This window comes from Balaenoptera musculus, chromosome 20, assembly GCF_009873245.2.
Source record: "Balaenoptera musculus isolate JJ_BM4_2016_0621 chromosome 20, mBalMus1.pri.v3, whole genome shotgun sequence".
NCBI lineage: Eukaryota > Metazoa > Chordata > Mammalia > Artiodactyla > Balaenopteridae > Balaenoptera > Balaenoptera musculus.
In genome coordinates, this window is record NC_045804.1 from 44849651 (window position 1) to 44874239 (window position 24589).

The 24589-nt window shown below is 38.5% G+C and overlaps 1 pseudogene; it reads left to right on the forward strand.

Annotated features, from left to right (window-relative positions):
• Positions 1-414: 414 nt before the first annotated feature.
• On the forward strand, positions 415-10393 carry LOC118887369 (annotated as a pseudogene).
• Positions 10394-24589: the final 14196 nt, after the last annotated feature.

The window sequence follows — 24589 nt, forward strand, 5'->3', positions numbered from 1 at the left end:
TTACATTATCCAGGGAAGTTCCAGTATCTCCACTTAATTAAACATAGGCCACTATGGAGTCCAAGTTTCAGTGAACTTACCAAGTAAATAGTGTCACTTCCAGCTGTAGGTGCTAATACATTAAATCCTTAATTTCTGATACAGGTACCCATATCAATAAATTCCAGCCAACCCAGTATTATATTTTGTGCTCCTTCCTTTAACTCCCTTATAATATACTCATGTATGTTCCCTGGGCTTCTGCCACTAAACAAGAAAATAATGAAAATATTTTGCCATAAAATCTATTCCCACTTGGTTAGACTTTGTATTTGCCCTGCTGGAGCATTTTAAGATCTGATTTTAGCTTTTTTCGCAATGGGTTTGCCACCAGGACACAGGTGTCATGAAAACCACCGCTAAATCTAAGCCACAATGGGAAAGGAGAAGCCTCACATCAACATCACTGTGGACATGTAGATCTGGGCAAGTCTACCACTACTGGCCATCTGATCTATAAATGTGGTGGGATTGGCAAAAGAACCATCGAAAAGTTCAAGAAGGAGGCTGCTGAGATGGGAAAGAGCTCCTTCAAGTACGCCTGGATCTTGGACAAACTGAAAGCTGAATGTGAGTATGCTATCACCATTGATATCTCCCTGTGGAAATTCGAGACCAGCAAGTACTATGTGACCATAACTGATGCCCCAGGACACAGAGACTTTATCAAAAACGTGATTACAGGCGCATCTCAGGCTGATTGTGCTGTTCTGATTGATGCTGCTGGCACTGGTGAATTTGAAGCCAGTATCTCCACGAATGGGCAGACCCGTGAGTATGCTCTTCTGGCTTATACTCTGGGTGTGAAAGAACTAATTGCTGGCATTAACAAAATGGATTCCACTGAGCCACCCTGCAGCCAGAAGAGCTGAGAGGAAATTGTTAAGGAAGTCAGCATCTACATTCAGAAAGTTGGCTACAACCCTGATGCAGTAGCACTTGTGCCAGTTTCTGGGTGGAATGGTGGCACCATTGCTGGAGCCAAGTGCTAACCTGCTTTGGTTCAAGGGATAGAAAGTCACCCATAAAAATGACAATGCCAGTGGAACCATGCTGCTTGAAGCTCTGGATTGCATCCTGCCACCAGCATGTCCGACTGACAGGCCCTTGCATGTGCCCCTCCAGTATGTCTACAAAATTGGTGGTATTGGTATTGTCACTGTGGGTTGAGTGGAGACTGGTGTTCTCAAACCGGGCATGGTGGTCACCTTTGCTCCGGTCAACGTTAAAACTGAAGTGAAATCTATTGAAATGCACCATGAAGCTTTGAGTGAAGCCCTTCCTGGGGTCAATATGGGCTTCAGTGTCAAGAACGTGTCTGTCAAAGATGTTCGTCGTGGCAGTGTGGCTGGTGACAGCAAAAATGACCCACCGATGGAAGCAGTGGGCTTCACAGCTCAGGTGATTATCTTGAACCAACCAGGCCTTATCAGTGTTGAATATGCACCTGTGCTGGATTGTCACACAGCTCACATTGCTTGCAAGTTTGCTGAGCTGAAGAAGATAGATCATCGTTCCGGGAAAAAGCTGGAAGATGGCCCCAAATTCTTGAAATCCGGTGATGCTGCCATCATTGATATAGTTCCTGGCAAGCCCATGTGTGTTGAGAGCTTCTCTGACTATCCTCCTCTGGGTCATTTTGCTATTCGCGACATGAGACAGACGATTGCTGTGGGTGTCATCAAAGTAGTGGACAAAAAAAAAAAAAGTGGGCAAGAAGGCAGCTACAGCTGGCAAGGTTATCAAGTGTGCCCCGGAAAGCTCAGAAGGCTACATGAATGTTATCCCCAGTACCTGCCACCCCAGTCTTAATCAGTGGTGGAAGAACGGTCTCAGGACTGTTCGCTTCAGTTGGCCATTTAATAGTAAAAGACTGCATCACAAAACCTTCAGAAGGAAAGGAGAATATTTCGTCCACCATTTGTTTTATGTGTGGCAGTTTTTCCTTTATTTTATTTTATTTTTTATTTTTTAATTTTTATTGGAGTATAGTTGATTTACAATGTTGTGTTAGTTTCAGGTGTACAGCACAGTGAATCAGTTACACATATACCTATATCCGCTCTTTTTTTTTTTAGATTCTTTTCCCATGTAGGCCATTACAGAGTATTGAGTAGAGTTCTCTGTGCTATACAGCAGGTTCTTGTTAGTTATCAATTTTATATATAGTGGTGTGTATATGTCAATCCCAATCTCCCAATTTATCCCTCCCCACCCCCATTCCCTGGTAACCATAAATTTGTTTTCTACATCTGTGACTCTACTTCTGTTTTGTAAACAAGTTCATTTGTACCCTTTTTTTTAGATTCCACATATAAGTGATATCATATGATATTTGTCTTTCTGTGTCTGACTTACTTCACTTAGTATGACAATCTCTAGGTCCATCCATGTTGCTGCAAATGGCATTACTTTGTTCTTTCTTATAGCTGAGTAATATTCCATTGTATATATGTACCACATCTTCTTTATCCATTCCTCTGTTGATGGACATTTAGTTGCTTCCACGTCCTGGCTATCGTAAATAGTGCTGCAATGAACATTGCAGTGCATGTATCTTTTTGAATTATTATTTTCTCCAGGTGGTATATACCCAGGAGTGGGATTGCTGGGTTATGTGGTATGTGTGGCAATTTTAAGTTAGCTTTTAAAATCAGTACTTTTTTATGGAAACAACTTGACCAAAAATCTGTCACAGAATTTTGAGACCCATTGAAACAAAGTTTAATGAGAAAATAAAAAGACCTGATTTGAGTTACGAATCTACTATAAGTAAGAGGTGGTTGTGGTGAGTCTTGAGGAAAATGGGCATCCTCTTGCAAGGCAGTTGCCCAAATGAGATTATTACAAAATTTTCAATTAAGAGGATAGTCTTCACAAATACAAGAGGACAAACTGCTTTCACTGTCAAAAAAAGGCTCAAAGTGACTCAGAAGTTTGAGATTAGCAGTCTCCTAGTCCAACTAAATGTCCCCATTCCAAATTTCAGGGTACTCCTTCCCAATCAATGCCCCAATTTTGAGATGAATAACTTGGCTGGAATTTGAATTCAATTAATATTGTAATTCTGCAACCCATAATTCTTGATTAATTGACTCTTTTATCATTAAATGATGACTTCCTTTGTCTCTTATTATAGTTTTATGGCTTAAAGTCTATTTTGTCTGATGTAAGTATAGCTATCTCTGCTCTCTTTCGGTTTTCGCTTGCCTGGAATATCTTTTTCCATCCCTTCACTTTGAGCCTATGTGTATCCTTAAAGCTGATGTGAGTCTCTTATAAGCAGCATATAGTTGGGTCTTGGTTTTTTATCCATCCAGCCACTCTATGCATTTAGATGGAGAATTTAATCCATTTTATTGATAGGTGAGGACTTTTATTAATCAACATTTAATTAAATGTCATCTTATTGTTTTCTGGCTGTTTTGTAATTCCTTTGTTTCTTTCTTCCTGTCTTGCTGCCTTCCTTTGTGAATTGATGATTTTCTGCAGTGGTATGCTTTGATTCCATTCTCTTTATCTTTTGTGCATCTACTATAGGTTATTGCTTTGTGGTTACCATGAGGCTTACATAAAACACCTTATAGATACAATGGTTTATTTTAAACTGATGACAACTTAGCTTCGATCACATACAGAAACTCTACCTTTTTATATCCTCCCCCCATCTTATATTTTTGATGCCACAGTTTACATCTTTTTATATTGGATATCCAATAACAAATTAGTGTTTGTAAAGCTATAGTTATTTTTAATACTTGTGTCCTTTAACCTTTATTCTAGAGGTAAGTGATTAACACACCACCATATTACAGTATTGGAATATTCTGAATTTGACTGTATAGTTATACTTACCAGTGTGTTTTCATATTACTAATTAGTGTCCTTTCATTTCAGCTTGAAGAACACCTTTTAGCATTTCTTGGAAGACAGTTCTGGCGGGAGTGAGCTCCCCTCAGCTTTTATTGGTCTGGGAAAGATTTTCTCTCTCTTTCATTTCTTTTTATTTATTTATTTAAATTTTTAAAAGATTTTTTTGATGTGGACCACTTTTTTTAAAGTCTTTATTGAATTTGTTACAATATTCCTTCTGTTTTATGTTTTGGTTTTTTGGTCACGGGACATGTGGGATCTTAGCTCCCCGACCAGGGATCGAACCCCCATCCCCTGCATTGGAAGGCAAAGTCCTAACCACTGGACCGCCAGGGAAGTCCCTCTCTCTTTCATTTCTGAGGATAACTTTGCCAGATAGAATATTCTTGGTTGACAGGTTTTTGGGGGGTTTTTTTCCTTTCAGCACTTTGAATATGTCATCCTACTCTCTCCTGGCCTGTAAGGTTTCTGCTGAGAAATCCTCTGATAGTCTTATGGGGTTCCTTTGTAAGTGGCAAAGTTCTTTTCTATTGCTTCTTTCAAGATTTTCTCTTTGTCTTTGATTTTTACAGTTTTATTACAATGTGTCTTGGAGAAGATCTCTTTGAGTTGAATTTGTTTGCAGAACTATGAGCTTCATGAACTTGGATGTTCAAATCTCTCTTCAGATTTGTGACGTTCTCAGACATTATTTGGGGGGGGCTGTTAAGGATTCTACATATTAATTTGTGGGGGCATGGTGGAGGTTGCACATACAAACATTTAGTATATAATAAGAAGAAAGTTAATGGACCAGGAAGGAGACTTGAAGATGGAAATACGAGATTTTCTAATCACTTGGAGAAGTTGAGACAACAGCAGTTAATTGGAGAGGTCAAACTTACACCACTGTATTTTTATGGCAGGCTGGTGGTATAGGTCAGACATTATTTTTCAAAAAGTTTTCTGCCCCTTTCTCCCCTTCCTTAGACTCTCATATGGTATAAATTGTTTCTCTTAATGGTGTCCTATAAGTCCCATAGGCTTTCTTCATTCCCCTTCATTTTTTTCTTTTGTTCTCCACCAGCTGAATATTTTCAAATGATGTGGTTGAGTTTACCAATTCTTTCTTCTGCTTCGTTTAGTCTTGTATTGAATCTCTCTATTGAATTATTCATTTCAGTCATTGTATTCTTCAGCTCCAAAATTTCTGTTTGGTTCTCTTTTTTTGTTTTCTCTTTGTGGAACTTATCATTTCATTCTTGTATCGTTTCCCTTATTTCATTAAATTGTTTACCTGTGTTCTCTTGTAGCTCTCTGAGCATCTTTAGAACAATTATTTTGAATTCTTTGTCAAGCAATTTGTGAATCTCCACTTCCCATTACTGGAAGTTTACTGTGTTCCTTTGGTAGTGTCATGTTTCTCCGATGTTTTGTGATCCCTGTAGTTTTTGTAGGTGTCTGTGCATTTGAAGAAGCAGTTACCTCTTTCAGACTTTATTGACTGACTTTGGTATGGAAAGACTTTCATCTGCGGGCAGGCACGTGCTGGAACATGCTGTGACCCTAGGTCTAGTGGTGCAGGGTGCAAAGTGTGAGGGCATGTAACATCTCTGAATGAGGGGGAGGGACGTGATGTCTTGTCGGCTCAGCAGCTGGGGTCCATGACGTCAACAACTGCATAATCTTTGGTGAGAGCTGTAGGCAGTCCACAGTGGCTTCAAGGGCTGTTGGAGTCTTTAACAGTACCTCCAGTCCAGTGGCTAGGGATCGGGCCAGGCAGTGGTGGTGTCTGGAGCCAGTGGTATGTACAGGCTTGGCTGCAGGGCTAGTTGTGGGGGCTGGCTGCAGGGGCACAGTGGCAGGGGCTGGGGCCAACTGGGGGTGCACAAGTAGCTGCAGTGGCCCTGGCTGTCAGTGTGTCCTTGAGTGACAGTGGGGCTAGCTGAAGGCACATGCTGGGCAGTGGTGGCCAGTGACAGGAGTTGAGGCTGGTGTCTTACAGGTACACAACTGTAGGGTTAACTGCAGGTGAGCAGAGCCATGCAAGCCAGTGACAGGTGTCCGCATTGAATCCAGGCCCTCCAGCAGCTATGGGGGGCCTTGGCTGTTGGTGTACACTTGTGGGGCCATAGGGGCTTGCTGTGGGCATGTGCACGGCTGTAGCGACTGGCAGTCGGAGTCAGGCCAGCAGTGTGCAGGTGCACAGCTGCAGGAGTCTCCTGCCATTCTCAGCAGTTATCAGTATCTTTCACTAGCTCTTCTTTCTTAGCCCTACTTTTAAGTGTTCATCAACAAGGGTTTATTTTCAGCCTTTTTTTTCTTCTCTTAGCTATTTTTGGGTGAGCCCCACTAGCATCCTCCTACAAATGTATCTTTCTATCAATACCCAGGGGTTCAAGATTCACAAAAAATCCAGGTAAATGACATTTCTTATCCTCTATGAGTTTGAGAAATCAGAATGATGTATGATTTCTCTCATACTGGGAAACTCCTTCCTCAAGGATAATTGGCTACTGTTTCACATATGACTGACAGTCTTACTAATCAAGATGCTATTGGGATTTCCCTGGTGGTCCAGTGGCTAAGACTCCACGCTCCCAATGCAGGGGGCCTGGGTTCGATCCCTGGTCAGGGAACTAGATCCCACATGCCACAACTAAGAGTTCGAATGCCGCAACTAAAGATCCTGCATGCCGCAACTAAGACCAGACACAGGCAAATAAATAAATATTTTAAAAAATGCTATCAAGCAGATGTCTTAAATGTAATACCTCCAAACTCAAACGCATATCATTCCTCAAACCTAACATTTCTAATGGTTTGTTTTTCTCTCCTTTCCTTATTTCACTTAATGGCATCATCATCCATTCAGCCTTCTAAATATTAAAAAACACTCAGTGAGCCTTAACTACTCCTCTTTTCACTCCTTAGATCTAATTATGCCCCCAGTCGTGATCATTCTATCTGTTTTAAATAGTTTGGGTTCCCTCAGAACAGACCCTGGTCCAAGGAGTTGAGTGCAAGTTTATTTGGGTGGAAACAATGGTAAGGGAGTAGGGAAGTAGACTACAGTCAGGGGCATTCATCTCAGGTGCAACATTTAAGGTACAAAATTTACCTTCATTCTATCTTTCCCCAGTCTTTCACACTTCCAGTCTTTGCCGGCAGAGTCAACTTTTTAAAAACACCGATTTCATTACATCTTGTCCTATGCTTAAAAAGCACAAAATAAAATCCAAACTCCTTGATTTATTGTGAAAAATTTACCTTTTTAGCCTCATCTTCCGCCACTTTCTATTATATAACTATGCTCTGCTATGAATGCTTCAAACACTCTTTGAACTTTAGTACTCCAGCGTATAATGTTCCTTCTGCCTCAAATACTCTTTCCCCCCTCCTTTACACACACAAAAAGTCTTATTAGTCACTTTAAATCTAGCTTGGAAATCTATTTTTCTGTGAAATCTTCCCTGACCTCCCTGAGAAAATTAATTGCCCTTCCTCTGTGTTCCTTAATATTTTGTATGTTCCTCTGCTTTTGCACGTACAGATGGAATTGCATCTGTTTATCCCTTTATCTCTCAATAAACTAGGAACTCTTCAAAAGCAGGTCTTATCCATCTTTTTAACCCCAAAGTCTGCCTGCATATAGAAGGCACCCAGTAAAGGTTTACTGAGTTGAATTTATCTGGGTGCATCCAAACAGAACAAATTTTAAAAGAAATGGTGGGACTTCCCTGGTGGTCCAGTGGGTAAGATTCTGCGCTCCCAGTGCAGGGGGCCTGGGTTCAATCCCTGGTGGGGAACTAGATCCTGCATGCCTGCCCCGAATAAGATTCCGCGGGCCGCACCGAAGATACCACGTGCCGCAGCAAAGATCCCATGTGCCGCAACTGAGACCCAGCACAGCCTAAATAAATAAATAAATAAATAAATAAATAAAAATAAATCTAAAAGAAATGGGAGGAAGCTTTTTAGCAATTTCAGGAGATGGACACCAGAAGCAAAAAAAGCAGTCTGTGAAAATGTACAATTAAGACCTATCAAAGAAATCTATTGTATATTATTTATTATTTATGAATTGCTTCAAAAAGGCTTTGAGGCAGCCATTTTTGTGTTGGAAGCTGTTGTCTGCAAAGGCAGTACTTTTGGTTTATTCAAGCAGAACATATGTTGATAAAAAGAAAAGTGAATACTCTAGCACATTATAAATAATACCATTTCAAATTAGGAAGTCCCTAGTTTGTAACTGCCCTAGTGGCAGAGGCCATGTATATAAAATGCATTACTTTTTACATAGCACCTAGCTTAAATATACACAAAGTCTTAAATATACACAAAGTCTTAAATGATTTTTGACACAACAGTGATTTTGATCATCTGTGACTGAATCTATAGTCATTTGCAATTGAAGTAGGGGATGTGGTAATTATCCATTTTTATTCCTTAGCATGAATAAATAAACCAGATAAATCTCATTCCTCTCAGAACTCCCCCCTCCAAAAATACTTTTTAGCAAGGTGATTATTCTAATGTCTGTCTTTCTCACATGAATTAGGTAGCAATCAAAGTTTCATTTCACCTCACTTTGTAATTTCAAACACTAATGAGGATGATGATAATGTTTTAAAAATTCAGTTGCATTACTGTTGCTGTTTTTTTAAACGCTAATGGTGATGATTACTGTGGTGACTTTTCCTGTCTCCCTGAACCCCAGCCTAGCACTAATCGAGCTTTGATCAGTAACCACAGTAATAACAGTAGTACAGTTTGAAAAGTTTAGCAGTTGAGAACTTATTATCATTCAGTAGAATGGTGGGATGAGGTGGGGGGTGCAGATTTTGATCTTCCAGAGTATTTCTGTTTGTTAATATTTTCTTTCTCTCTTTTTGTTATTAATAGTGGTCTGGTAATACTTTTCCTTACCATTTGGTGGTATCTTTTAATGGTCCAGATGAGTGAGTCGACATCTCAAGAGGAACCCAAACCTGCTCAGGTACCTGGTCTTCATAGGTTTCTAACCATTTAGCCATGAGAGGATTTGAGATTCAACATTTTTGGGAAAATTGAGATGCAATATCATATTCTATCATTGAATTATTTCTCTTTTTAGTTGAATTTTTCTGCATCAAGTTTTGACAAAAATGAGGTCAACTAATAGTTGAGTCACAGTGGCCTGCTTCCAGTTGCTTTGTATTCTTTATACCTAACAAGTCTGTTACTGTTTGAGTTTGCTAATACAGCTACTTTATGTGATTTTATTTGGTTGATGTTTACTCATTATGTGAATTTTTTTACATAAAAAGCTTGCTACACTAGACTATAAAATGTTAGTTTTATTTCCGGCTCCTGTTGGGTACCATTTACTAACACTATTTCCACTTCAGGAAAATGGAAAAGAAGACAAAGAAAGGAACCAGGAAGCAACTGAAGTAAAAGAGCCTATTAAGGTAGAGTTTTCATGAGTAATCAGATGTTAATGCTTGAGAGTAAACTGGAGAAACTAATTTTCTTACAAAGAAAAAAAAGGAAAAGATGTGGGTATTCAAAAAGATAAAATGGCAAATGGGAAAAAACAAACCCTTGTTGATCACTAAGCTGACTCATTTGAGTCCGTTGCAGAAAACTTCCATTGACAGGTAAGTTATTTGTGAAGAGCTATTATGAATTATAAGTAAATAAAGTTTACTTTCTAAAATCAGAACTGTTACCCTGAGTACAATAACCACCAGTTTTTAGGGGAACTTCACTATCATTCTGAAAATGTAATCTCCATGTTAATCATTTAAGTAATTTTGTGTTTAAATAAATAGAAGACTTAAATGAGGAAAAATATTTTATAGAAAAGGGGAGGCAAGTGAAAATAGTTATATGGATTCACCATTAAGTTGACTAATGTGAGTCTTAAAGTAGTCTATTATCATCCTTTTAAAAGTACATCAACATGAGTACAAAAAGGTATTTTGTCACCATTTATTCATAAAACTAACCTTTACTTTCTTTAATTAAGGTGAAAATGTTTTTCTTTCCACCACAAATGTGGAAGGTGATTCTAATAGTAAAAGAAAACAGCAGCAATTTCAAATGTCCGATTTCACTGTGTTGTGGTCTCAAATTATGTTTCTAGAAAGTATTATATAATTCAAGGATTAATGTACATCTGGAATAATATTCTTAGCATATTACTTTCTTAGCAACAGGAAGATGTGATGACATTCTGAGCCAATGCACTTTATCTTGTAAATGCAGTAAATAGACCGTGATTACTGCTTTGCTTCTAATATATAGCATTAAATCCTAGCAAAATTAGGGAGGAATGTTTGGTGATTTTTAAAAGGGATTTATGTGCATTCTTTAATTGGGAGAGTTGATGCAACTTTGATGAAAAGCATTTCACTTTTTAATTGGTATTTCTTTTCTCCTTTCAGAGTTCACGGAGTATACCAGACAGTTCGGCATTAGGCACCTGCAGCAATGTGGCAGGAACAGCAGCAAATAAAGTCAAATCCCAAGGTAGAGAACTAGGCTTTCTGCTACACAATAGAATGTAAAACTATTACTAAATTTTAGTTGGGGATGGATTCCTCAAGATTTTGCCTTTTAAAGATATAATCCCAGGGATATTTTAAATGCAGTTTGGGAAATAGTTTAAAATATATTCCCGTCATCTTCTATTGATACTTTGAGGCAAGTTTATAACTATTCATCTTGTACTTAAAGAGAAAATTTAGCTAAGAGAGCTGACTGACACATGGCAGACAACCCTTTAATACAAAAATAAAATGAAGAACCCTAGTGATTCAACCTGCCTGTTGTTTTTCTATTTCTTCTTTTTACCTCTGTACTTGACAACACATTTATTCTATTTGACTTCCAGCCCAATCCTTAACCCAAATCCCACATAATTATGCAGGTTGAAAATTTATATGATCAAAAGGCAACAAATAACTGGGCAAGACATTCATGCCTTTCACTACGGTTCTTCTAATTTTAGATACTTAGTGAAATCCTGTATGACAGAAAATTTTCACAATATTTAAAATTTAACAATTTCAACTTATATTTTAGTTAATTGAAATTATTTTCAATTTAGTTTACAACTATTGAGTGTTTAGTATATGCTGGGCTGAACTATAATAATTTTTTTTTAATAAATTTATTTATTTTATTTATTTATTTTTGGCTGCGTTAGGTCTTCATCGCTGCGCGCGGGCTTTCTCTAGTTGCGGTGAGCGGGGGCTACTCTTTGTTGCGGCAGGCGGGCTTTTCATTGCGGTGGCTTCTCTTGTTGCAGGGCACGGGCTCTAGGCGCGCGGGCTTCAGTAGTTGTGGCACGTGGGCTCAGCAGTTGTGGCTCGCGGGCTCCAGAGCGTAGGCTCAGTAGTTGTGGCGCACGGGCTTAGTTGCTCCACCGCATGTGGGATCTTCCCGGACCAGGGCTCGAGCCCATGTCCTCTGCATTGGCAGGCGGATTCTTAGCCACTGCACCACTAGGGACGTCCCAATAATAATTTTTAAAGCATTTTCTAAACTATAAATTGCTAGTTATAACTTGTAGTTGCTTACTTTTCTCCAAAGTGTTTCTCTGTCTTTTAAACTAATTATAAGTATTATTTACTATTCCTTCTTATTAGTAAATATTATATAATACATACACATTAAGAACCAAACTTTTCAGCATTTATTTTGCCTTTATTATAAACTTAGTACTGTTTTCACAGCTTCACTAACTTCTAAAAAGTTTCTTGGCAAGTCCCTCCCTACCTGCCCCCTACCACCAGTTTCTTTTTCTTTTTTTTTTTTGCATTGTCAACATTTTTTTTTTTTGTTTACATCTTTCTTGGAGTATAATTGCTTTACAATGTTGTGTTAGTTTCTGCTGTATAACAAAGTGAATCAGCTATATATATGCATATATCCCCATATCCCCTCCCTCTTGAGCCTCCCTCCCACCCTCCCTATCCCACCCCTCTAGGTGGTCACAAAACACCGAGCTGATCTCCCTGTCCTATGCAGCTGCTTCCTACTAGCTATCTGGTTTACATTTGGTAGTGTATATATGTCATTGCTACTCTCTCACTTCGTCCCAGCTTCCCCTCCCTGCCCCGTGTCCTCAAGTCCATTCTCTACGTCTGCGTCTTTATTCCTGTCCTGCCACTAGGTTCATCAGAACCATTTTTTTTTAGATTCTATATATGTGTGTTAGCATATGGTATTTATTTTTCTCTTTCTGACTTACTTCACTCTGTATGACAGACTCTAGGTCCATCCACCTCACTACAAATAACTCAATTTCGTTTCTTTTTATAGCTGAGTATTCCACTGTATATACCACCAGTTTCTTGATTTTACTTCCTCCTCACTCCCACCCTTCACCACCACCCCATAAATACACTTTGCCTTTACCATACTCACTTGGGCCAGGTTTATAAATGAACTCTTGTGTTTTAAACATGCCAAACAGAATCGCGATCTAGGTAATTTGCTGTAAATTTAATTAGGTGTTCACTTTCATCAGTTTATGGCCAAATTTGCACCTCCAAATCTTCACACATATATTCCAACGTGTAATTTATTGCCTCTCTAGAAAACATATCGATCAAGAGTTTATGGTCTTGGGGCTTCCCTGGTGGCACAGTGGTTGGGAGTCTGCCTGCCAATGCAGGGGACACGGGTTCGAGCCCTGGTCTGGGAGGATCCCACATGCCGCGGAGCGGCTAAGCCCATGAGCCACAGCTACTGAGCCTGCGCGTCTGGAGCCTGTGCTCCGCCACAAGAGAAGCCGTGACAGTGAGAGGCCCACGCACCGCGATGAAGAGTGGCCCCCGCTCGCCGCAGCTGGAGAGGACCTTCGCACAGAAACGAAGACCCAATACAGCCAAAAATAAATAAATTTAAAAAAAAGAGTTTATGGTCTTTTCTGTTCTTGTACTTTCAATTTGTTATCACTTTTCAATGTATGGTAGAGGGAAATGTGTTTTGTTTAAGTCTATTCATCCCAGTTTATGATATATACTGAAAACATTGCAGTTGCTTGTTGCGATATCAAATGCAATGCAATGTACTTATTTATTCAGTGATCAGTCACTGTTAATCCTAACATTTCTAAATCTCCCTTTGTAAATACGTGTGTGTGTTTGTGTGTATGTGTGTGTAAGAAGTGGGAAGAGGAACTGTTATTTTAGTCTCAACATGTCAAAGGATGTGTCGTTATCCTTGTTATATACTTGTCAAAATTAAAAGGATGTTATCTTGCCAGGCAGCTCCCAGAATACACTCAAATACATATCTTTGCATAGAAAATATTGTGGTTAAATGTACCATGTGAATTCCTCATTTGTTTCCCTGGTTATTGTATTTTTTAGGATATGAGCTTAACTTGTGTTTTGAGAAATCTTATTTCTTTTTTATTAATTTGCTCAGTTTTATTCTTATTACACAGCCCTAAGTTTAAAAACGTTTTGTAGGAAAATGCCTTTTCCTATAGCTATTGAATTTTAATTACAATAGTGTTTAGTAGTGCTTCTTTTCCTCCTCCTTTCATAGTAGTTATTCTACATTATGTACAAATGGTAAGAAATTCTGGCAAGACCAAGACAGCTGAGTTTCAGACAGGACCTGTGTTTAAAGGGAACATCACACATCTGTTAAGTAGCCCTGCTGCGTCAATTTTCACCAGTTTAATCAGCAGCCAGTCCCTGTAATGTTATGTGCCTTCTGTGAAGAAAGAGTCTGTTAAAGCTTATTATAATGTGGGTTATAATTCATTCCTATTTATGTCCTTAAATAGGGTTGTACTGAGGCCGTGCCCAGCAGTGGGCCATGCACTAAGTGCAGGAAATGATAAAAGTCACTTATAAGATTGGACCTTTCAAAATATGAATAAGGAATTCTTTTGTGTTCTTACTTATTTAGTTGAAAGCATTTGTGCCCATAGTGCCTGAATAGGACTTTGTATGTTAGAAGGTGGATTGATACAGGGGTGAAGGTGTGCATATTGGGAAAGAATGTGAAAGGCTCTTAATTCCGCAAGAGTTTAGGAAGACAATCCTGAAAAAGAATTTCAGTGCTTAGCATAGTGCCTGGCACTATGACATCAATAATTATTTATTGAGTGAATATGTAAATGAATCTATCTATCTGTAAAAGGTTTAGGAATGTCCAAGCATAGACCTGCTAAAAAACCCAGTACCTATTTGAAATTATATTCAATTAAACCTCTTAATTTTCCCTTGGGGCAGTGCTGTAATTTATGAATTCAGAGATCACCCAATCAAAAGACAGCTACAGATAGGCTTGTTCAGAATTCTGATGTATTGACCCTGCTATTACTGTGCCTCCTTTTCTTTTCTTGGTTTTATGGCTCTAAGACAGAAGTGTTTGACCAGAGCTGTAACCAAACACATATCTACTTCCATTCTGCATATCGGTGGGGACAATGCAAGCACGAGGACTATTGCCTAGCAACCTATAATAGCCAAGCACACTAGAGGAGCACTAGCAGGCTGCAGCAAAGATAAGACAATGCCCTAGTTCATGTGTGAGTTTACTAATGAGCCATGCAGATGGCTAGATATTAAGTTGCTATAAATCTGTAGCACTCCCCTTAAAGCAGGAGGAGGAATATCTGCCTTGGGTTATGCTGGAGAGGTTAAAAGCAAAGAGAGTACATTAGAACCTGCAGACTTAAACAAAAAAAATTGGTCTCTATCACACGTATTTAAAATAGAAGTAAAAGTATTGTATATTAATGAGCATTGTGACAAAACAGAATGGAAACACTACCCGCCCACCCCACAAAAAAAGAGGTTAACTTGTTTACAAATCCAACTGAGAGGTAAGGGAGAGCATTATACTACCCTCCTCATTTCCCCCATATATGAATAAGCCAAGGAGGAAATCAAAACTTGGGTGGGATGTTCATAAATACTATCCACTATTGGACTTAAGACATTCTTTAAATGAAATGTTGGCTTTTCAAGTGCTTTTAAAAATAAACCACTTAATTCTTTTCCTGGTTAGAAAGATGGATACTATGTAGGTAGAATTTTTTTTTTAACATCTTTATTAGAGTATAATTGCTTTACAATGGTGTGTTAGTTTCTGCTTTATAACAAAGTGAATCAGTTATACATATACATATGTCCCCATATCTCTTCCCTCTTGCATCTCCCTCCCTCCCACCCTCCTTATCCCACCCCTCTAGGTGGTCACAAAGCACCGAGCTGATCTCCCTGTGCTATGCGGCTGCTTCCCACTAGCTATCTGTTTTACATTTGGTAGTGTATATATGTCCATACCACTTTGTCACTTTGTCTCAGCTTACCCTTCCCCCTCCCCATATCCTCAAGTCCGTTCTCTAGTAGGTCTGCATCTTTATTCCCGTCTTGCCCCTAGGTTCTTCTGACCATTTTCTTTCTTTCTTTTTTTTTTTTTAGATTCCATATATATATGTGTGTTACCGTACGGTATTTGTTTTTCTCTTTCTGACTTACTTCACTCTGTATGACAGTCTCTAGGTCCATCCACCTCACTACAAATAACTCAGTTTTGTGCCTTTTTATGGCTGAGAAATATTCCATTGTATATATGTGCCACATCTTCTTTATCCATTCATCTTTGATGGACACTTAGGTTGCTTCCATGTCCTGGCTATTGTAAATAGAGCTGCAATGAACATTTTGGTACAAGACTCTTTTTGAATTATGGTTTTCTCAGGGTATATGCCCAGTCGTGGGATTGCTGGGTCGTATGGTAGTTCTATTTTTAGTTTTTTAAGGAACCTCCATACTGTTCTCCATAGTGGCTGTATCAATTTACATTCCCACCGACAGTGCAAGAGGGTTCTCTTTTCTCCACACCCTCTCCAGCATTTATTGTTTGTAGATTTTTTGATCATGGCCATGCTGACCAGTGTGAGATGATATCTCATTGTAATTTTGATTTTCATTTCTCTAATGATTAATGATGTTGAGCATTCTTTCATGTGTTTGTTGGCAATTGTATATCTTCTTTGGAGAAATGTCTATTTAGGTCTTCTGCCCATTTTTGGATTGGGTTGTTTGTTTTTTTGATATTGAGCTGCATGAGTTGCTTGTATGTTTTGGAGATTAATCCTTTGTCAGTTGCTTCATTTGTAAATATTTTCTCCCATTCTGAGGGTTGTCTTTTCGTTTTGTTTATGGTTTCCTTTGCTGTGCAAAAGCTTTTAAGTTTCATTAGGTCCCACTTGTTTATTTCTGTTTTTATCTCCATTTCTTTAGGAGGTGGGTCAGAAAGGATCTTGCTGTGATTTATGTCATAGAGTGTTCTGCCTATGTTTTCCTCTAAGAGTTTGATGGTGTCTGGCCTTACATTGAAGTCTTTAATCCATTTTGAGTTTATTTTTGTATATGGTGTTAGGGAGTGTTCTAATTTCATTCTTTTACATGTAGCTGTCCAGTTTTCTCAGCACCACTTATTGAAGAGGCTGTCTTTTCTCCACTGTATATTCTTGCCTCCTTTATCAAAGATAAGGTGACCATAGGTGCGTGGGTTTATCTCTGGGCTTTCTATCCTATTCCATTGATCTATATTTCTGTTTTTGTGCCAGGACCATACTGTCTTGATTACTGTAGCTTTGTAGTATAGTCTGAGGTCAGGGAGCCTGATTCCTCCAGCTCCATTTTTCTTTCACAAGATTGCTTTGGCTATTCGGAGTCTTTTGTGTTTCCATACAAATTGTGAACTTTTTTGTTCTAGTTCTGTGAAAAATGCCAGTGTAGTTTGATAGGGATTGCATTGAATCTGTAGATTGCTTTGGGTAGTAGAGTCATTTTCACAATGTTGATTCTTCCAATCCAAGAACATGGTATATCTCTCCATCTATTTGTATCATCTTTAATTTCTTTCATCAGTGTCTTATAATTTTCTGCATACAGGTCTTTTGTCTCCTTAGGTAGGTTTATTCCTAGATATTTTATTCTTTTTGTTGCAGTGGTAAATGGGAGTGTTTTCTTAATTTCACTTTCAGATTTTTCATCTTTAGTGTATAAGAATGCAAGAGATTTCTGTGCATTAATTTTGTATCCTGCTACTTTACCACATTCATTGATTAGGTCTAGTAGTTTTCTGTTAGCATCTTTAGGATTCTGTATGTATGGTATCATGTCATCTGCAAACAGTGACAGCTTTACTTCTTCTTTTCCAATTTGGATTCCTTTTATTTCTTTTTCTTCTCTGATTGCTGCGGCTAAAACTTCCAAAGCTCTGTTGAATAATAGTGGTGAGAGTGGGCAACCTTGTCTTGTTCCTGATCTTAGTGGAAATGGTTTCAGTTTTTCACCATTGAGGATGATGTTGGCTGTGGGTTTGTCATATATGGCCTTTATTATGTTGAGGAAAGGTCCATCTATGCCTACTTTCTGGAGGGTTTTTATCATAAATGGGTGTTGAATTTTCTCAAAAGCTTTCTCTGCATCTATTGAGATGATCATATGGTTTTTCTCCTTCAATTTGTTAATATGGTGTATCACGTTGATTGATTTGCGTATATTGAAGAATCCTTGCATTCCTGGGATAAACCCCATTTGATCATAATGTATGATCCTTTTAATGTGCTGTTGGATTCTGTTTGCTAGTATTTTGTTGAGGATTTTTGCATCTATGTTTATCAGTGATATTGGCCTGTAGTTTTCTTTCTTTGTGACATCTTTGTCTGGTTTTGGTATCAGAGTGATGGTGGCCTCATAGAATGAGTTTGGGAGTGTTCCTCCCTCTGCTATATTTTGGAAGAGTTTGAGAAGGATAGGTGTTAACTCTTCTCTAAATGTTTGATAGACTTCTCCTGTGAAGCCATCTGGTCCTGGGCTTTTGTTTGTTGGAAGATTTTTAATCACAGTTTCAATTTCAGTGCTTGTGATTGGTCTGTTCATATTTTCTATTTCTTGCTGGTTCAGTCTCAGAAGGTTGTGCATTTCTAAGAATGTGTCCATTTCTTCCAGGTTGTCCATTTTATTGTCATAGAGTTGCTTGTAGTAATCTCTCATGATCCTTTGTATTTCTGCAGTGTCAGTTGTTACTTCTCCTTTTTCATTTCTAATTCTATTGATTTGAATCTTCTCCCTTTTTTTCTTGATGAGTCTGGCTAATGGTTTATCAATTTTGTTTATCTTCTCAAAGAACCAGCTTTTAGTTTTATTGATCTTTGCTATCATTTTCTTTATTTCTTTTTCATTTATTTCTGATCTGATCTTTATGATTTCTTTCCTTCTGCTAACTTTGGGATTTTTTTGTTCTTCTTTCTCTAATTGCTTTAGGTGTAGGGTTAGGTTGTTTATTTGAGATGTTTCTTGTTTCTTAAGGTAGGCTTGTATAGCTAAAAACTTCCATCTTAGAACTGCTTTTGCTGCATCCCATAGGTTTTGGGTCGTCATGTTTTCATTGTCATTTGTTTCTAGGTATTTTTTGATTTCCTCTTTGATTTCTTCACTGATGTCTTGGTTATTAAGTAGTGTGTTGTTTAGCCTCCATGTGTTTGTATTTATTACAGATTTTTTTCCTGTAATTGATATCTAGTCTCATAGTATTGTGGTCAGAAAAGATACTTGATATGATTTCAATTTTCTTAAATTTACCAAGGCTTGATTTGTGACCCAAGATATGATCTATCCTGGAGAATGTTCCATGAGCACTTGAGAAGAATGTGTATTCTGTTGTTTTTGGATGGAATGTCCTGTAAATATCAATTAAGTCCATCTTGTTTAATGTATCATTTAAAGCTTGTGTTTCCTTATTTATTTTCATTTTGGATGATCTGTCCATTGGTGAAAGTGGGGTGTTAAAGTCCCCTACTATTATTGTGTTACTGTCGATTTCCCCTTTTATGGCTGTTAGTATTTGCCTTATGTATTGAGGTGCTCCTATGTTGGGTGCCTAAATATTTACAATTGTTATATCTTCTTCTTGGATTGATCCCTTGATCATGATGTAGTGTCCTTCCTTGTCTCTTGTAATAGTCTTTGTTTTAAAGTCTATTTTGTCTGATATGAGAATTGCCACTCCAGCTTTCTTTTGATTTCCATTTGCATGGAATATCTTTTTCCATCCCCTCACTTTCAGTCTGTATGTGTCCCTAGGTCTGAAGTGGGTCTCTTGTAGACAGCATATATACAGGTCTTGTTTTTGTATCCATTCAGCCAGTCTATGTCTTTTGGTTGGAGCATTTAATCCATTTACATTTAAGGTAATTATCGATATGTATGTTCCTATTACCATTTTCTTAATTGTTTTGGGTTTATTATTGTAGGTCTTTTCCTTCTCTTGTGTTTCCTGCCTAGAGAAGTTCCTTTAGCATTTGTTGTAAAGCTGGTTTGATGGTGCTGAATTCTCTTAGCTTTTGCTTGTCTGTAAAAGCTTTTAATATCTCCGTCAAATCTGAATGAGATCCTTGCTGGGTAGAGTAATCTTGGTTGTAGGTTTTTCCCTTTCATCACTTGAAATATGTCCTGCCATTCCCTTCTGGCTTTCAGAGTTTGTGCTGAAAGATCAGCTGTTAACCTTATGGGGATTCCCTTGTATGTTATTTGTTGCTTTTCCCTTGCTGCTTTTAATATTTGTTCTTTGTATTTAATTTTTGATAGTTTGATTAATATGTGTCTTGGCATGTTTCTCCTTGGATTTATCCTGCGTGAGACTCTCTGTGCTTCCTGGACTTGATTAACTATTTCCTTTCCCATATTAGGGAAGTTTTCAACTATAATCTCTTCAAATATTTTCTCAGTCCCTTTCTTTTTCTCTTCTTCTTCTGGGACCCCTATAATTCGAATGTTGGTGCATTTAATGTTGTCCCAGAGGTCTCTGAGACTGTCCTCTATCCTTTTCATTCTTTTTTCTTTATTCTGCTCTGCAGTAGTTATTTCCACTATTTTATCTTCCAGGTCACTTATCCGTTCTTCTGCCTCAGTTATTCTGCTATTGATCCCTTCCAGAGAATTTTAAATTTCAGTTATTGTGTTGTTCATCTGTGTTTGTTTGCTCTTTAGTTCTTCTAGGTCCTTGTAAAACGTTCCTTGTATTTTCTCCATTCTATTTCCAAGATTTTGGATCATCTTTACTATCATTATTCTGAATTCTTTTTCAGGTAGACTGCCTATTTCCTCTTCATTTGTTAGGTCTGGTGGGTTTTTGCCTTACTCCTTCATCTGCTGTGTGTTTCTCAGTCTTCTCATTTTGCTTAACTTACTATGTTTGGGGTCTCCTTTTTGCAGGCTGCAGGTTCGTAGTTTCCACTGTTTTTGTTGTCTGTCCCCAGTGGCTAAGGTTGGTTCAGTGGGTTGTGTAGGCTTCCTGGTGGAGGGGACTAGTGCCTGTGTTCTGGTGGATGAGGCTGGATCTTGTCTTTCTGGTGGGCAAGTCCACATCTGGTGGTGTGTTTTGGGGTGTCTGTGGCCTTATTATGATTTTAGGCAGCCTCTCTGCTAACGGGTGGGGTTGTGTTCCTGTCTTGCTAGTTGTTTGGCATAGGGTGTCCTGCACTGTAGCCTGCTGGTCATTGAGTGAAGCTGGGTCTTGGCGTTGAGATGGAGATCTCTGGGAGATTTTCGCCATTTGATATTACGTGGAGCTGGGAGGTCTCTTGTGGACCAGTGTCCTGAACTTGGCTCTCCCACCTCAGTGGCACAACCCTGACGCCTGGCTGGAGCACCAAGAGCCTGTGCTCCACACGGCTCAGAATAAAAGGGAGAAAAAAAAGAAAGAAAGAAAGAAGAAGATAAAATAAAATAAAGTAAAATAAAATAAAGTTATTAAAATAAAAAATAAAAAATAAGTATTAAGAAAAAAAATTTTTTTAAGTAATAAAAAAAAAAAAAAAACGGACAGACAGAACCCTAGGACAAATGGTAAAAGCAAAGCTATACAGACAAAATCACACACAGAAGCATACACATACACACTCACAAAAAGAGAAAAAGGGGAAAAAATATATATATCGTTGCTCCCAAAGTCCACCTCCTCAATTTGGGATGATTCGTTGTCTATTCAGGTATTCCACAGATGCAGGGTACATCAAGTTGATTGTGGAGATTTAATCCGCTGCTCCTGAGGCTGCTGGGAGAGATTTCCCTTTCTCTTCTTTGTTCGCACAGCTCCCGGGGTTCAGCTTTGGATTTGGACCCACCTCTGCGTGTAGGTTGCCTGAGGTCGTCTGTTCTCCGCTCAGACAGGACGGGGTTAAAGGAGCAGCTGCTTCGGGGGCTCTGGCTCGCTCCAGCTGGGGGGAGGGAGGGGTACGGATGTGAGGCGAGCCTGCGGCGGCAGAGGCCAGCGTGACATTGCAGCAGCCTGAGGTGTGCCATGTGTTCTCCCGGGGAAGTTGTCCCTGGATCACGGGACCCTGGCAGTGGTGGGCTGCACAGGCTCCCGGGAGGGGTGGTGTGGATAGTGACCTGTTCTTGCACACAGGCTTCTTGGTGGCTGCAGCAGCAGCCTTAGCGTCCCATGCCCGTCTCTGGGGTCCGTGCTGATAGCTGCGGCTCGCGCCCGTCTCTGGAGCTCCTTTAAGCGGCGCTCTGGATCCCCTCTCCTCGCGCACCAGGAAACAAAGAGGCAAGAAAAAGTCTCTTGTCTCTTCGGCAGCTCCAGACTTTTTCCCGGACTCCCTCCCGGCTAGCTGTGGCGCACTAGCCCCCTTCAGGCTGTGTTCACGCAGCCAACCCCAGTCCTCTCCCTGCGATCCGACCGAAGCCCGAGCCTCAGCTCCCAGTCCCCGCCCGCCCTGGCAGGTGAGCAAACAAGCCTCTCGGGCTGGTGAGTGCTGGTCGGCACCGATCCTCCGTGCGGGAATCTCTCCGCTTTGCCCTCCGCACCCCTGTGGCTGCGCTGTCCTCCGTGGCTCCGAAGCTCCCCCGCTCCTCCACTCGCAGTCTCTGCCCGCGAAGGGCCTTCCTAGTGTGTGGAAACCTTTCCTCCTTCACAGCTCCCTCCCACTGGTGCAGGTCCTGTCCGTATTCTTAGTCTGTTTTTTCTTTTTTCTTTTACCCTACCCAGGTACGTGGGGAGTTTCTTGCCTTTTGGGAGGTCTGAAGTCTTCTGCCAGCGTTCAGTGGGTGTTCTGTAGGAGTTGTTCCACATATAGATGTATTTCTGATGTATTTGTGGGGAGGAAGGTGATCTCTGCATCTTACTCTTCCGCCATCTTGAAGCTCCACCTGTAGGTAGAATTTAAAAGTATTCTTCAGAGTACTCTCAAAGCTAAGAAAGAAATTTTAATAAATAAAAAGAATTTTAAAATATTTATGGATAGCCTCCCCCAAAATGAGAATGAATAAATACATTGCAATGCAGTCATATAATGAAATATTATGAAGCAGTGAAAAACGAACACACTGGAGCTGCAGTTATCAATATAGATGAATTTCATAAACGTAATATTAAGTATTTAAAAGGTCACAGAATACACATGATATGAAATCATTTTTACAGAAATTAAAAACAAGAACAATATTATATTGCTTATATATAATATATACAAATGCAGAAAAATGATAAACGTGAAATTCCGAATAGTGTTTCTATCAAAGTAGGGGTATTTGAGAGGCTTTAATATACAGGTAATTTTTTTCTTAAGCTAAGAGTAGCTATATGGCTACTTATATCGTCATTATACTTACAGGTCTTAAATATTTCATAATAAAATTTAAAAAAACACTGCTCTAAGTTGTGGAGGTTCTGGTCTCTTACCCTTTTATTGCACTAGTACTATTTATTGAGAGTTATTAATGATTGAAGCATGGCTCAATAACTGCTTTCTGGTTATGTTAAAAACAATGAGTATGGGGACTTCCCTGGCCGCCCAGTGGTTAGGACTTCGCCTTCCAATGCAGAGCTAAGATCCCAAATGCCTCGTGGCCAAAAAACCAAAACGTAAAACAGAAGCAGTATTGTAACAAATTCAATAAAGACTTTAAAAGTGGTCCACATTAAAAAAAAAATCTTTAAAAAAATAATGAGTATCAAAATAATTTACATATCTATTTCTTCTTTTCTCCTGAATCCACGAAGTAATAGAGGCAAAGAACTTTAACAGTGTATGGCCCTAATCCTATCGTGGTTCAGTTGGACATTAATATTTTTTCAGTGGAGAGAAGCAAATTGACTAGTAGATAATATTTGAAAGACCTGGAACTACTTCACCTCCATGGCCATACCAGAAAAAACCTTAAGATTCTTACTAAGTTTTTCATTCCAATCACCTCAGCAATCGTGGCTGTAGAAAAAAACATCTGAGAGCTTATTGTTCAGAGCCTGAACTAGCTAGGTCCTGGGAACCTAATTATATTTCTATTATATGTTAACAACAAACAATTAGAAAATGAAAATTTTAAAATACAATTTTAATGGCATAAAAAGCTAAATATCTAAAATAAAAACTAAATATCTCAAAATAAATCTAACCAAAAATGAACAAAACCTGTACACTGAAACTATAAAACATTGTTAAAAGAAATTAAAGAAGTCCTAAATAAATGAAAAAATATACCTTATTCATGAATTAGAAGACTTAATATTGTTAAGAAAGTAGTGCTCCCTCGACTGACCTCTAGATGCAGTGTAATTCTAGCAAAAATTTGTGCAGGGTTCTGTATATGTGTCTGTGTGTATATAAAATAATTTGATTCTAAAATTTATGTAGAAATGCAAAAGACCCAGAAAAGCCAAGGAAATCTTGAAGAACAACAAAGCTGGGGGATTTATATTACTAAATATCAACATTTATAATTAGGTTACAGAAATTAGGACGGTAGGACATTGACATAAGGATAGACAAATAAGCCAATGAAATAGAGTCCAGTTGAAAGTCCTGTATTGAAAACAGGAGGTGTTTTCAGTAATGATGCCAAAATGGAAAATATGTATTTTTGAGTCCTACCTCACCCCACACATGCAAATAAATTCTACATGTACTGTAGATATAAATGTGAGTGATAAAACAGTAAGTAATTTTAGAAGATAACAGGAGAATATTGTCATGATTTGCTAATATTCTGTTGAAGATTTACATCTATATTCATAAGGAATAGTAGTCTGAAATTTTCTTTTCATGTGGTGTCCTTATCTGGCTTTGGTATCATATCTATGCTGGCCTCATAGAATGAGTTAGAAACTGTTATGTCCTCTTCAATTTGGGGGGAGGAGTGTTGTAAGGATAGGTTTTAATTCTTTAAATGTTTGATTAAATTCACTGGTGAAGCCATCTGGTCCAGGACTTTTCTTTCTTGTGAGGGTTTTGATTACTAATTTAATCTCTTTACTTGTTATGGGTCTCTTAAGATTTTCTATTTCTTTTTGAGTCAGTTTAGATACTTTTTATGTATTTTTTGTCCATTTATTCTAGGTTATCCTTTTTATCTATGTGAGATTGGTGGTAATGTTCCCACTTTCATTTCCTATATTAGTTTTTTTGTGTCTTCACTCTTTTTCTCTTTGCCAGTCTAGCAATTTGTCAATTATGTTGATCTTTTCAAATAACCAACTTTCGGTTTCATTGATTTTCTCTGCTGTTTTTATAGTCTCTATTTTGTTTATCTCCACTCTAATCTTTATTATTTCCTTCCTTCTGTTAGTTTTAGGTTTATTTTACTCTTCTTTTTCTAGTCCTTGAGGTGTAAACTTAGATTATTGATTTCAGATTTTTCTTCTTTTTTAATGTAGTCAC